This window comes from Hordeum vulgare, chromosome 7H, assembly GCF_904849725.1.
Source record: "Hordeum vulgare subsp. vulgare chromosome 7H, MorexV3_pseudomolecules_assembly, whole genome shotgun sequence".
NCBI classification, from domain to species: domain Eukaryota; kingdom Viridiplantae; phylum Streptophyta; class Magnoliopsida; order Poales; family Poaceae; genus Hordeum; species Hordeum vulgare.
The window spans coordinates 46,010,623-46,022,361 of record NC_058524.1 but is presented as its reverse complement, the minus strand read 5'-3'; the positions used below and the strand labels follow the sequence as shown (position 1 = coordinate 46,022,361).

The window sequence follows — 11,739 nt, the reverse complement described above, 5'->3', positions numbered from 1 at the left end:
GCATGAATCACTAAAGAACATAATATAAAAGGATAATCAAATATATAACTCATCACAATCTGAACATAATCTCATAATCCATCGGATCCGAGCAAACCGAGCATAGCAATAGCAGGAAAATCACATAAATGCCTTGATCATGTAGGGAGCTCACAAGGGCTAATCATTGAAGCACAAGATTGGAGAGAAGACATTACATAGCTACTGGTCATGGACTGACGGTCCAAGAAGGACTACTCACGACACATCCGGGAAGCGTCCATGACCGTGGAGAAGCTCCCGGAGGTCAATCCTCCCTCTGGCAGGGTGCCGGGAAGAGGTCTCCTGACGGTCCCGATCTCGGAAGCGCTGCGGCGGCAGAACGATGGAGAAATTCGTGATTCTGGATATGATGGAAGGGTTTCCGATCGGAGGGGTAAATATAGGCCAAAGGAGGGCATCAGAGGGCGTGGGGCCCACCCAGGCGGCCTGTGGGCGCGGCCAGGGGCCAGGCCGTGCAAGGAGGCTGCCTAGGCAGCCCCTGGATCCCCTCTGGCCCATATTTGGTGATCTGGAAGCTTCCGCCACGCTGTTTTTATATATTTTTCTCGGGATTTTTGGGGCTCTGGAAATTTAGGTAAAAACCCCTGCAAAAAAGACATCAGTAGATAGAAACTGGCACTGGGTGCACTGAGTTAGTACATTAGTCCAAATATGTGTAAAAAGATATAAAACTATAGCAAAACATATAGCAATGTCACCCAAATGATCATGTAACAAGCAGAAATTATAGATACGTTTGGGGCGTATCAATCATCTCTCGGACGAAAGAAGAAAAACAGTAAGAAGAAGCAGGTGGAGCAACGCAATGACACAAAAGCATTTTATTAGAGAATTTAAGCACCCTTTGCTTTTTTAGTGGATGAGATCATGAAAATAATTATTTTAATAACATCCCTTCTAACATAGGAGGGAGAGGGGTGGCACACTCTATATAATCTACCCTCTATCACCAACGAAAGGGTTCACAACTTCTATAATCTAGAATCCACATGCATAGGAAGTTGGGATTTTACCTCCACTTTGCTTCTTGTGTCACCCACTAGCGTCTAGTGAGATCCAGCTCCTCTTCCATCCCTCTTGTGTTGTCGATCGGAATCCCCCACACAACAGTTAGTGCCCACCGTGGGGCTACGAAACTCGCGGCCGATGGTGCAAGTGGTTCATTCATCTTCCTCGACCATCGACATGGGGTTGGTTGCCAGAATAAAGTTCTTTTTGGTTCGATCAACCTCTTCGTCGACGATTCGGCCTTCTGGAAGCCGTGTTGGACATCGGATCTCTGCCATGTGTGTGGTGCTACACATTACCACTCGATGACTCCATCGTGCTCTTTCTCCAACCGTGTGTCCCATATCAAGCGCTACAACAACCTTCATTTCGTTGTCATCGCAACCTCTCGGGAAAATCATGTCGTCACCGCTGGAATCGGCATGCTAGTTCATGCCAGCTTCAAACCAATAGGTAGCGATGCTCAAGCCTGATGAATCTTTCCATGATTTATTTGTTTGCATCCACGAGAATGAAGAAAGTTGCCGGAACCTCTCACCTGTTGGTGAGGTTGTCATGACTAACGTAGCTCGTGGCATGGGTGAACCGCGCAAAGCAACAATTGTTCTTTCACGTGCTTCTCCTAAAAGTGAAGTACAATTGTGCTTCTCGCGTGAAAGCGCAACTATGTTTGCCCAAAAGTGAAGCACATTTGATGCAGTTTTGAAGCACGAGTGGCACAGTTTTCGAGCACATATTTCACCCATAAAAGTCATGAAATCCTATCAATATGGTATCTAGTATTAAAGATCTTGACTTAAGGAGTGTAAAAGTGAAAATTATCATTTATAATTTGGACGCATGGTTCAAAAGATAAATTGTTTTGAAAATCAAATCGAAGAAAAAAATACAAATAAACCCACACATCTCTCATTGAGCGTTGAAAAATCCCACAAAACTCTCTAATTGCGACAAGTGACACACATGTGATGCGCCATTTGTCACCACTAGGGAAGGTGTGAGTGACCTTTACAAGAGGTATCCCTTAGCTAAGATTTCGAAGTTTCCTACAAGATGGCTTGTTTGTATTGTATTTGGACTCTGATCCAATTTAAATTTTGTTCATGGCACGTAGCTTGGATAAGACTTGAGACATCCTATTTGACGCTCACTATGACGAATTGTTGCCCAAACGCATAGGCTTGTGCGTCATGGGACATACGGGTTCGTGCATTGCAGGTTGTTTGTTATAGAGCACCCCTCCTATATGGTTTAGCAGTTTCTCTGGTTTTCTTTGGTTTTTGTTTTTACATGAAATGTACACATTTTTAAAAATGTGATTACTTTACAATTACATGAACAATCTTTTAAAAAACGTGAGTTACATTCTTATAAATTTACATGAACATTGTAATAAAATTTATTAATATTTTTCAAATTGCATGAGCATAGTTTGAAAATATGTGATTTTCTTTAAAGATTGCACAACATTTTTTTGAAAAAATGATCACCTTGCTTTAAAAAAATACTGTGTATTTCAAAATGTTCATCATGTGTTGATTTTTTTTTGCAATGTTATTTAAAACGTTTATTCTAAAAAATATATTCAAACTTGTCTTTGTAAATGAGAAAAAAATAAATGAAAAGCAAATGGAAAAAGAAAACCAAAGGATGAAGACAACCTGAAAAAAGATGACAAATATAAACGGTGCAAATAGGTGGGCCTAGCTCACACGATCAGCAATCTGCTGCATTGAGCGGTCAGTAGGAAGTATCACAATTCTCCCATAAGCTAGCGAGTTAATTGCTCGGGTAATGACGAAGTATGGTTAAAACGTACTTCCTCAGTCTGAAAATACTTGTTATAGAAATGGATGTATTTAGATGTATTTTCATTATACATACATCCATTTATGTGACAAGTAACTCCGGACGGAGGGAGTATGATACAGGTGCGCTCAAATTGAGTTTCTCCATTTGCAGTCTCTCTTTTTTTCGAGTTGCACACACTTCCGCCAGCTATGCCACGTGTAGAAACAGCAGTTTCATGTGCTATGACATGTGAAAATAATTTGACAAACCAAGCTCTTCTGTCCTCCGAGACCAAGAGGTGAGTATATCATTTCTACACATAAAGCACATCTATGTGTGTATATATAGAGATACATTAATGAATCCAAATATCAGAGTAAGTGGAGGTACAGTACAACGCAATTAAGCACCCAACATATAGGAACGCAATGGTGAAGTTCACCGCATGCCGGAGCATGCCCCAGCTGGTGGCGCCGGCACGGCCAACACCGTGTGAGACCAAGATCCTCTCAGACATCGACGACTGTTAGGACCTGCGATTCTACTCCATTGGGATCGAGTTCCTCCGGTGCCGTCCCGTTGACCATCCAAGAACGACCCCGGCAAAGGCCGTCAAGGCGGCGCTCGCGGAGGCTCTTGTCTACTATTATCCAATTGCCGGCCGGTTGAGGGAGGTCCTCGGAAACAAGCTGGTGGTAGATTGTACCGCAGAGGGAGCGGTGTTCGTCGAGGCATCGGCCGACGTGGGGCTGGAAGAGTTTGGACATCCACCACTTCGGCCACCATACCCATGCGTCGAGGAACTCTTTTGCGATGCAGGAGATACAAAAGTCGTGGTCGGCAAGCCCTTGTTCTTCATCCAAGTATGATCGATATCCTTTTATAGTTTTCTTTATATCTTAGAGATACGTTCTTTTGGTTTTTCCATTTTTCTTTTTTACTAGTACAAATGACCGTGCATTGCAACAGGCATAGAAACTCATAAAAACTTATCTATGTGCTATTATGTATCATAGTTTATATTTAATTCTCATAAACAACTATAATTAAGTTCCATTAATTATTGTTTTTAGAGTGTGAAGTTCGAACGTTAAAAATCCCTATTATCTATGTGTTCATGGAATAGTTTGTGAATCTTTTTTATTTTTTACTTTTTTGAAAAACATGAATATTTATTTATTTTTAAAAGTGAATGTTTTTTAAGGACAACATTATTTCAATATATTTTTTACTATTGTGAATACTTTTTATATTTGTGAAAATTAGGAAATGCAATTTTTTCCAAAAATTGGACTTTTTTTTGGAAGTTTTGACCAGTTTTTTAGAAGTGTGAATATATATATAACTAAACACATTTTAAAAAGTATTTTTACTATGTTGATTTTTATCGATAGAGTTAGTTGCTTGGTTGGGAAGATTCTTTTTAGTTTTTTCATTATTTAGGCTTAGCCAATAAAAAGCACTTCACGTACACACTTCACTTAGGCTGGTTGTAATGGATAGTATCATATAGTAGTATCATGCATATGATACTAGTTCATAATACCATATCCGTAATGCATAGTACCATACTCAACCATCTCTTTCTTTATTTAATTCCATGACACCTCATCGAAATTACCTAGTTGGCATGCATGATACTACCTATGATACTCCCATTACGGACAGCCTTACAAAGAAAACATGCACTCTTTTTTCCTATATATATAAAAAAGACAGGCACACGAATTCATCTCCCTTCCCAATATTACTAGGGAGCTCGAATAAAACATTCCATTAATTTGGAAATCATCTATAACCACACTTCAATTAAATTTCATTTTGATTCCAAATATTTTAAATTCATGTGATATTCTCCAAATACCCTTTGAAGTTGTGGTGGTTTGATTTGCCAATTTTCAGCTTGGTTCCTATTTGAACCTTCAAATAATATATTTTTTTTCTTGTTCTGAAAATAGAAAAGGAGAGACCTTTTTCCTACAGGGCCGGCCCAGCTACTTCTCTCTCTCCCTAGAAACAGCTGCCCAAGGCCCATCCAGCCTCGCCTTAACCTTAGCACTCCTCTATCTCCCGATGTGATCGAGCATCCCACGATCCCCCACTCCCATCTCTTCCTCTCGCTCCCCTCTGTTGCACCTCCATCCTAAAGGGCTCGAACGCGAGCCCGACCGACCACCCACCACTGGCGAGACGAGCTTGTCCACCGCTGCATCGCTTGTCCACATGCGTTGCCTGCAGGTCGCCCGCCACCAGCAGAAATTCGCAAGGCCCGCCTCCATGGTTGCCGCTTTTCCTTTCATTCTTTTTTCAAACTTTCTTTCCTGATCTCTTTCCCACAATGTTTGGAATCCCTAATCCTTAACATGGATATCCCAAGAAACTGAAAAGTGTATACAAACTTTGATGATTAGATGCAAGCATGCAAGGTGGTGCTTTATTTAATAATAGTTGATATAACCAGCATTATTATTATTCTGTGGACCGTTCTCATTGCTGGCTTAGATGGGCTGGGTTGTTCCTTTGTGATGAACGAACCAAACCGGAACGAATTGTAAAGGCAATACGTGACGGTGAATCCGACGGAAGCAATAGCCACTTTACTATTACTAGCAAAAGGACCCGTGCGTTGCAACGGGAGAAAAACAATTATAATCTCCAATGGTGCTGATCATATTATGTCTTTAAAATTTTATGACATTTCTTGAAATGCATGAATTTTTTTTGAATTAGCAAACATTTTTTTTCAATTACACTCAAAAAATAACACACAATTTTTTTTTCAAAATCATGGACTTTTGTTGTTTTCACCAACATTGTTCTCAAAATAATGAACATTTTTTTGAATATGCGAATATTTTTACAAAAATCCTGAGCATTTTTTGAATTCACAAACATTTTTTATTTTCTACAAACTTTTATTTCAAAATTCCCAGTTTTATAAATTGCAAAAGTTTTTCCAAGTTCTAAATTATTTAAACAAAAAAATGGATCAGAAAAATGAAAATAAAAAATGAGACTAAAAATAAAGGCACGAACTGTTTTTAAAATTTTTACACGGACTTATGTTTAGAATCGTTGACTTTTTTATTTTATGGACATTTTCTCAAAGTTTACACATTTTTTATATGCAAACATTTTTCGAAACTCCTGAGTAGTTTTTGAATTCTTAAAAAAATGTGTTTTTTTGAATATTTTATTTCGAAATTCTCAGTTTCTCCCAATTGAGAAAAGTTGTTTAAAGTTCTAAATTATTTAAAGTAGAAAAACAAAATGAAACTGAAAAGAAAAATAAAAAAACTAAACTAAAAAAACAGGCGCCCACGCATGGGCCAGCCCAAACAGGTGTGCTGCATCTTTTTTTAATGCCTAGAGCGTAATATAGGAGGTGCCTACATGGACCGGCCCAGTCCGGAGATTTTCCTGTTTGAAACGATTTTTATGACTTATAGGTGGCATTGGTGGGTAATTTTAGTCAACTTTAAGAGCAATTTGGATGACGTACGGAAGAAGCACTATTTGCTTTATTAGTAGGTAAAATAAGATATATATACATATACATATACATATATATATATATACATATACATATATATATATATATTGCTAATAATAAAGCAAATAGGGTTTCTGGTCGTTCGTCTTGAAAATTACCCCTAAAGTTTGCATAAATTACCCACCATGCCTCCGGTAAGTAATAGAAAACGTTTCATAAAGCAAAAAATCTAGGACAGGGCCGGCCCATGTAAAACCGTCCTATATTACGCTCTGCACGCTGGGAGAATATCCAACACACCGTATGGGCCGGCCCAAGCACAGACGCCTGCTTTTAGTTCCATTATTTATTTATTTTCAGTTCCATTTTATTTTTTTATTTCAAATAATTTAGAACTTCAAATAATCTTTCAAATTTTAATAAACTGAAAATTATAAATCAACACATTTCAAAAACTAAAATGTTTGTGACTTCAAAAACAGCTCGGAGTTTTGTAAACAATGCTCGCATATACAATAAAATGTCTGCAATTTTAGAAAAATATTTGTACAATAAAAAAAGTCCATGATCTCAAATACAATTCCATGTATTAAAAATTATTAAAAGCATTTAACAAAATGCTTTCTAATTCAAAATATGTTAATGCATTTAAAAAATGTCATAATATTTTAAAAATAGCTAATGCCTGTTTTGATAGTTTCTTTTTTTATTTAAAATTTTCCGTTCCATTTTTGTTTATTTATAATTTAAATAATTTAGAATTACAAAAACTTTTGCATACTAAAAAATAGGAATTTTAAATTAAAATGCTGACGAATTTTTATTTTGAATTAAAAATAGGATTCAAAAAAAGAGCCGGATTTTTTTTTTGCAAATTCCAAAATAATGTCCATGAATTTAATAAATATATTACTGATTTTTAAAAATGTTTGTTTATTTAGAAAACTTCATGCATTTCAAAAAATGTTTGTGAATTTAAAATAAAATCCTCCAACATAAAAAATTATGTTCGTCTTTTCTTGAATAGGTCGCCAATTCAAAAGAAAATATCTAAACCCGTTCGAAATATAAAAAATATTCACGATTTTTAGTAAATGTTTGTAAATTGTAAAAAATGTTCTCGATATTAAAATTGTTCCCATATTTGTAAAACTGTTCACGAAAGATCTATTGTATGTAGTTAAACATTAATGCTTCTAAGTCTATGTGATAATATACCTGTGTGAATTTTGAAGAATTAATTGTTGGATGGATCGGATTATTATTGTATGGTTTCTAAAAAAAATCTTGAAATTCAGAATAAATCTTTGAGTTACCAAGATTTTTGAAAATGTAAAGATTGCTTCAACTTGTGAATAAATTTAAAAGAAGAAACATTTTCTTGCATTTGTGTACAAAATTTCTAAATCACGCGATGATATTTGAACATAATGTGTTCATCATCATTGTAGATTATGTTTTTTTCTTCTTCCGTGGCAACGCACGGGCCATTTTGCTAGTATATATACTCATAGCATTAATTTGGTTGTTGGTCACTACGTCATCAATTGAAACCACGGTAGTCAATTAAAAATTTTATTCTTTGATTGAACTATTCTTAAAAAAATAGAAGTATTGAAAGATCATTATGGCTAGCTTTACATGTTGAACTAAAACACATTTGCATCGTTGACGAGTTTCCTGATCAAGAAAGTGGCAAGCTTGTCCAACCAAGTGAAAGACGACGTATTATAGTAGCTATGGTTAGCTGGCTCATGTGCCACACATTATTACATGACCGTAAGCTATGCTTAAAGATGACCTTTTCAATAGTCGAACTGACATTATTACATGTGCCACACAAATAAGGTTGCAGCTTCATCCCATCATCCAGAGCAAAAAAATAATGATTTCAAGGGAATCAGATTTTTTTTTTGAAACTGCGGCAAAAGATTTGCCTCGTATATTAATTAAGAGAGGGGTATAGAATGTTTTAAACAACTGCCAATGCGGCCATACTCCAAAAAGGAGGATTACTCTCTTGACATTATATTTCTCAATTTCTTTGCACCTGCAGTCACCCAAAGTCGAGCGTCATCCTTGATGTAGTTCAGTAGGGTCGTAGGCGGAGCACTCTTGTTGCAAAAAACCCGAACATTCCTCTCGTTCCAAATGGTCCAACCTATGAGCATTGTGAGAGACACCATGGCCTTGCTATTCAAAACTGATTTGTGTGCCATTCGTGTCCACCAATCCTTGACGGATGTCTCTTGATACCAGTCATCAGTGTTAATGTTTTCTAGGTGGAGCCAATCTTTTACCAAGTTCCAAAGACGCTTTGTGTATCGACATTTGAAAAAGAGGTGAGCTCAGGAATCTTGTTCCCGCTTGCAAAGCGCACAAAGCCCACAATTTGGCCACCCTCTCTTTGCCAGCCTCTCCGCCGTCCATAGCCTATCTTGTGTTGAGAGAGGGGTAGGTTGGCGTAAGGTCTGGGGAAGGAAGAGGCTAGTGGTAAATATTTGGTTTTTGAAAGTTGATGGTAAATCTGGTGGCCGGGGAAAAGTCATCAAGGATGGATTTGATATGGATTGCCCCCTTGAGTGGAAGCGTGAGCTAAAATAGAGTATAGCTGGCATGTTGTAGAATGATTGCAGGGAGGTGCGACTAAATGGGGTCATGACGGTATTCCACATAATGTGCCTAAATCACCATTTGCTGAAGAAGGTCCACGACAATAATTAATACGTATGGGATAATAACACATGCACTTTTTAAGCTAAAGGGAAACAAGTAGGGGGTGGGGTTCGAAACATCAACTAGGCTCAGATCCTACAAGGGCTTTCCAACTAAAGGTTGAGCACACAATTCAACTTGTAGTTCTATAAATTTTGTAAGAAAACAACCAGTCTTGACGAAGCTTGAGAATTACTTCCAAGCGGACCTTCACCTCATGTGTGTTTTCCTCAATCACTATTGCTAGTAATTCTACTTGGTTTTGTTATCTATACCGGCTGAGATTTCCTTAAGCCTCAATAAATTTGAATAAGTATATCTTTGGTTTAATAAAAAAATGCAAATGAGTGAAATAAAAATGTAAGTTGCACTTTTTACCAAATAAAAAATTACTTCCGGAGTTGATTGAGACTTAAGAAATATAGTTTCCTTCTTCAATGATAGTACGCCCTTTATCCTTCCACAAGAGATAGGCTACCGAGTAAACATTGAAAATGCAACCCTCCTCCTTGGAGCGGCCAAAATATTGGCCTTATTACCCATTTTTGTATCCATGTAAACAGTTTTATGGTACAAACTTTTAACCCTGGCTCTTTCTCATTATACAACCATGTCATTGTGCAGAACAATTATTCATGTATCAAAGAGGATTCTGATTTAATTATCCTTCATTTGGTTTGAATTTAAATGTATTTTTGTTTATTTAGTCTGATAAGCAAACATTGTGTGTACAGGTAACCGAACTCATAGGCGGAGGATTCGTACTTGGTTTTCAGGCATGCCATAGCATCCTTGACGGCTTCGGATTGATCCAGTTCATAAAAAAGCATAGCTGACCTTGCAAGCGGTGAGGTGCAACCGGCAGTGTTACCCGTATGGGAGAGGCATATTCTGATGGCACGCACTCCTCCATGCATCACCAACATCGACCGTGCATACACACCGGTCATAACCGGCTCCGAGTATGATGTTGACAGGATTGTCAATGATGTTATGCTATCAATGACAGTCGATAGTGACAGCAAAAATGGAACCCCACGTCGACGGTGATCGCCGGAGACAAGCTCGGAGGCGATGAGGATTAACACAGACACTTTGGTGTCGCACAAACACCTTCCCCGCAACCGACGGGGCGCTTTGTATTTCTGTCAAGCACGAACTCGACCTTCACAGCGATACACATGGCAGACCAGTGGCTCTTATACGCGAGCACAGACACACGGCAAGCCACCCATGATTCCCACGTCCCGCGCTCTCGGCTCACGCGCCCAGCGCGCCCACGCACCTCGCGACCGAGCCTCACGCTCTGACGCGGTCACCTCCCCGCACTGATCGCTGATCTAATAGACGCAAGCACGCACGCACCCCCTAGGACGCACACACACGCGCCCTAGACCGCCCGGCTGAGTTTGTCACGCTGCAGCTCGCGCACGCACGCGCTCCTGCGACGCAGCAGACCGGCGCTCGACGCCTCGCCCCCAGCCGTGGCTTATTCAGCTCCAACAGATAGCATGGTGCACAAGTACTTGATCTTTAGTCCGAGAGAGATAACTCATCTGCCAGGGTATATCAATCCATCGCTTCTCACCAAATCCATCACTGCCTTTGAGCTTATCACTGCTGTAATGTGGCGTTGTCGAACAATAGCGCTCGACTACAAGGTCAATACAAAAGTACGCCTCATCTTTACAATCAACGCACGTGGGAGATGGAAGAGTGCTTTACCCATCCCACATGGATACTACAGAAACGCTCTAGTGTACACCATTGTAGAGACAACAGTAGGTGACCTATGTGGGAGCCCTCTCGTCCGCACGATCGAGCTCATCCACAAGGCCAAGGCCGACATGTCACTAGAGCGGATGAGGTCGACGCTGGATATGATGGCACTATTGCGTGGGCGGCCGACTTTACCCACACAACATGTGTACTGGGTGTCAGATATTGGTCACATTGGAGATGACACTGTGGATTTCGGGTGGGCAGAGTGGGTTGGTGGTGGCATGCCAGTACCGAAGCTATCAAGCTTCCACACCAGATGCAAGGATAGACATGGTGAAGAATCAATCACAGTGTCCATGTTATTGCCAGGGTCAGTGATGGATAAGTTTGCCAACGAGATTGCCTCCTGGTTGAACAAAGACAACGGAGGTGACTATTTTACACCTAGCTCCCTCTAGTTATATTTATATATAGGGCACACATGCATAGTGTGCATACGCGTATTTATAGCACATGGATCTCGTATCCTGACATGGTTTTGTGTTGCGGGGGATGCGATGTGTAATGTATGGGACGAACAAGGTACGCGTATTTATAGCACATGTAGCAGTAGTTGCGTCTACTGTGACGGTTAGGGTTGGGCTAATTAAGCAATGCTACATCTACGTAAATGTTTACGTATGTTTACGGGATAGTCTGGTTTGGCAATCATTGATTGGATTAAGAGGAGGGTGAGGCCCACCCACCCCTGAAAATCAGGAAGGCATGTTTAGATTAGTTGAAAGGTTTAGTAAATGTAAGTAAGATTTAGTAGGTCTAGCATTTTTTGGCTAATTAATCAACGCTGCCGGCCGGTCAATTGAATTTCTTCGTTGGAAATCAGGGTTTCCATCGGGAACCCAACGGTGTCTTGTATTCCCGGTGTGTTGGCGTGAAGAATCATTTTATCTTGGAACTCGCTACCAGAT

The 11,739-nt window shown here is 39.4% G+C and overlaps 1 pseudogene; it reads left to right on the top strand.

Annotated features, from left to right (window-relative positions):
• Positions 1-3,269: 3,269 nt before the first annotated feature.
• On the top strand, positions 3,270-11,229 carry LOC123408222 (annotated as a pseudogene).
• Positions 11,230-11,739: the final 510 nt, after the last annotated feature.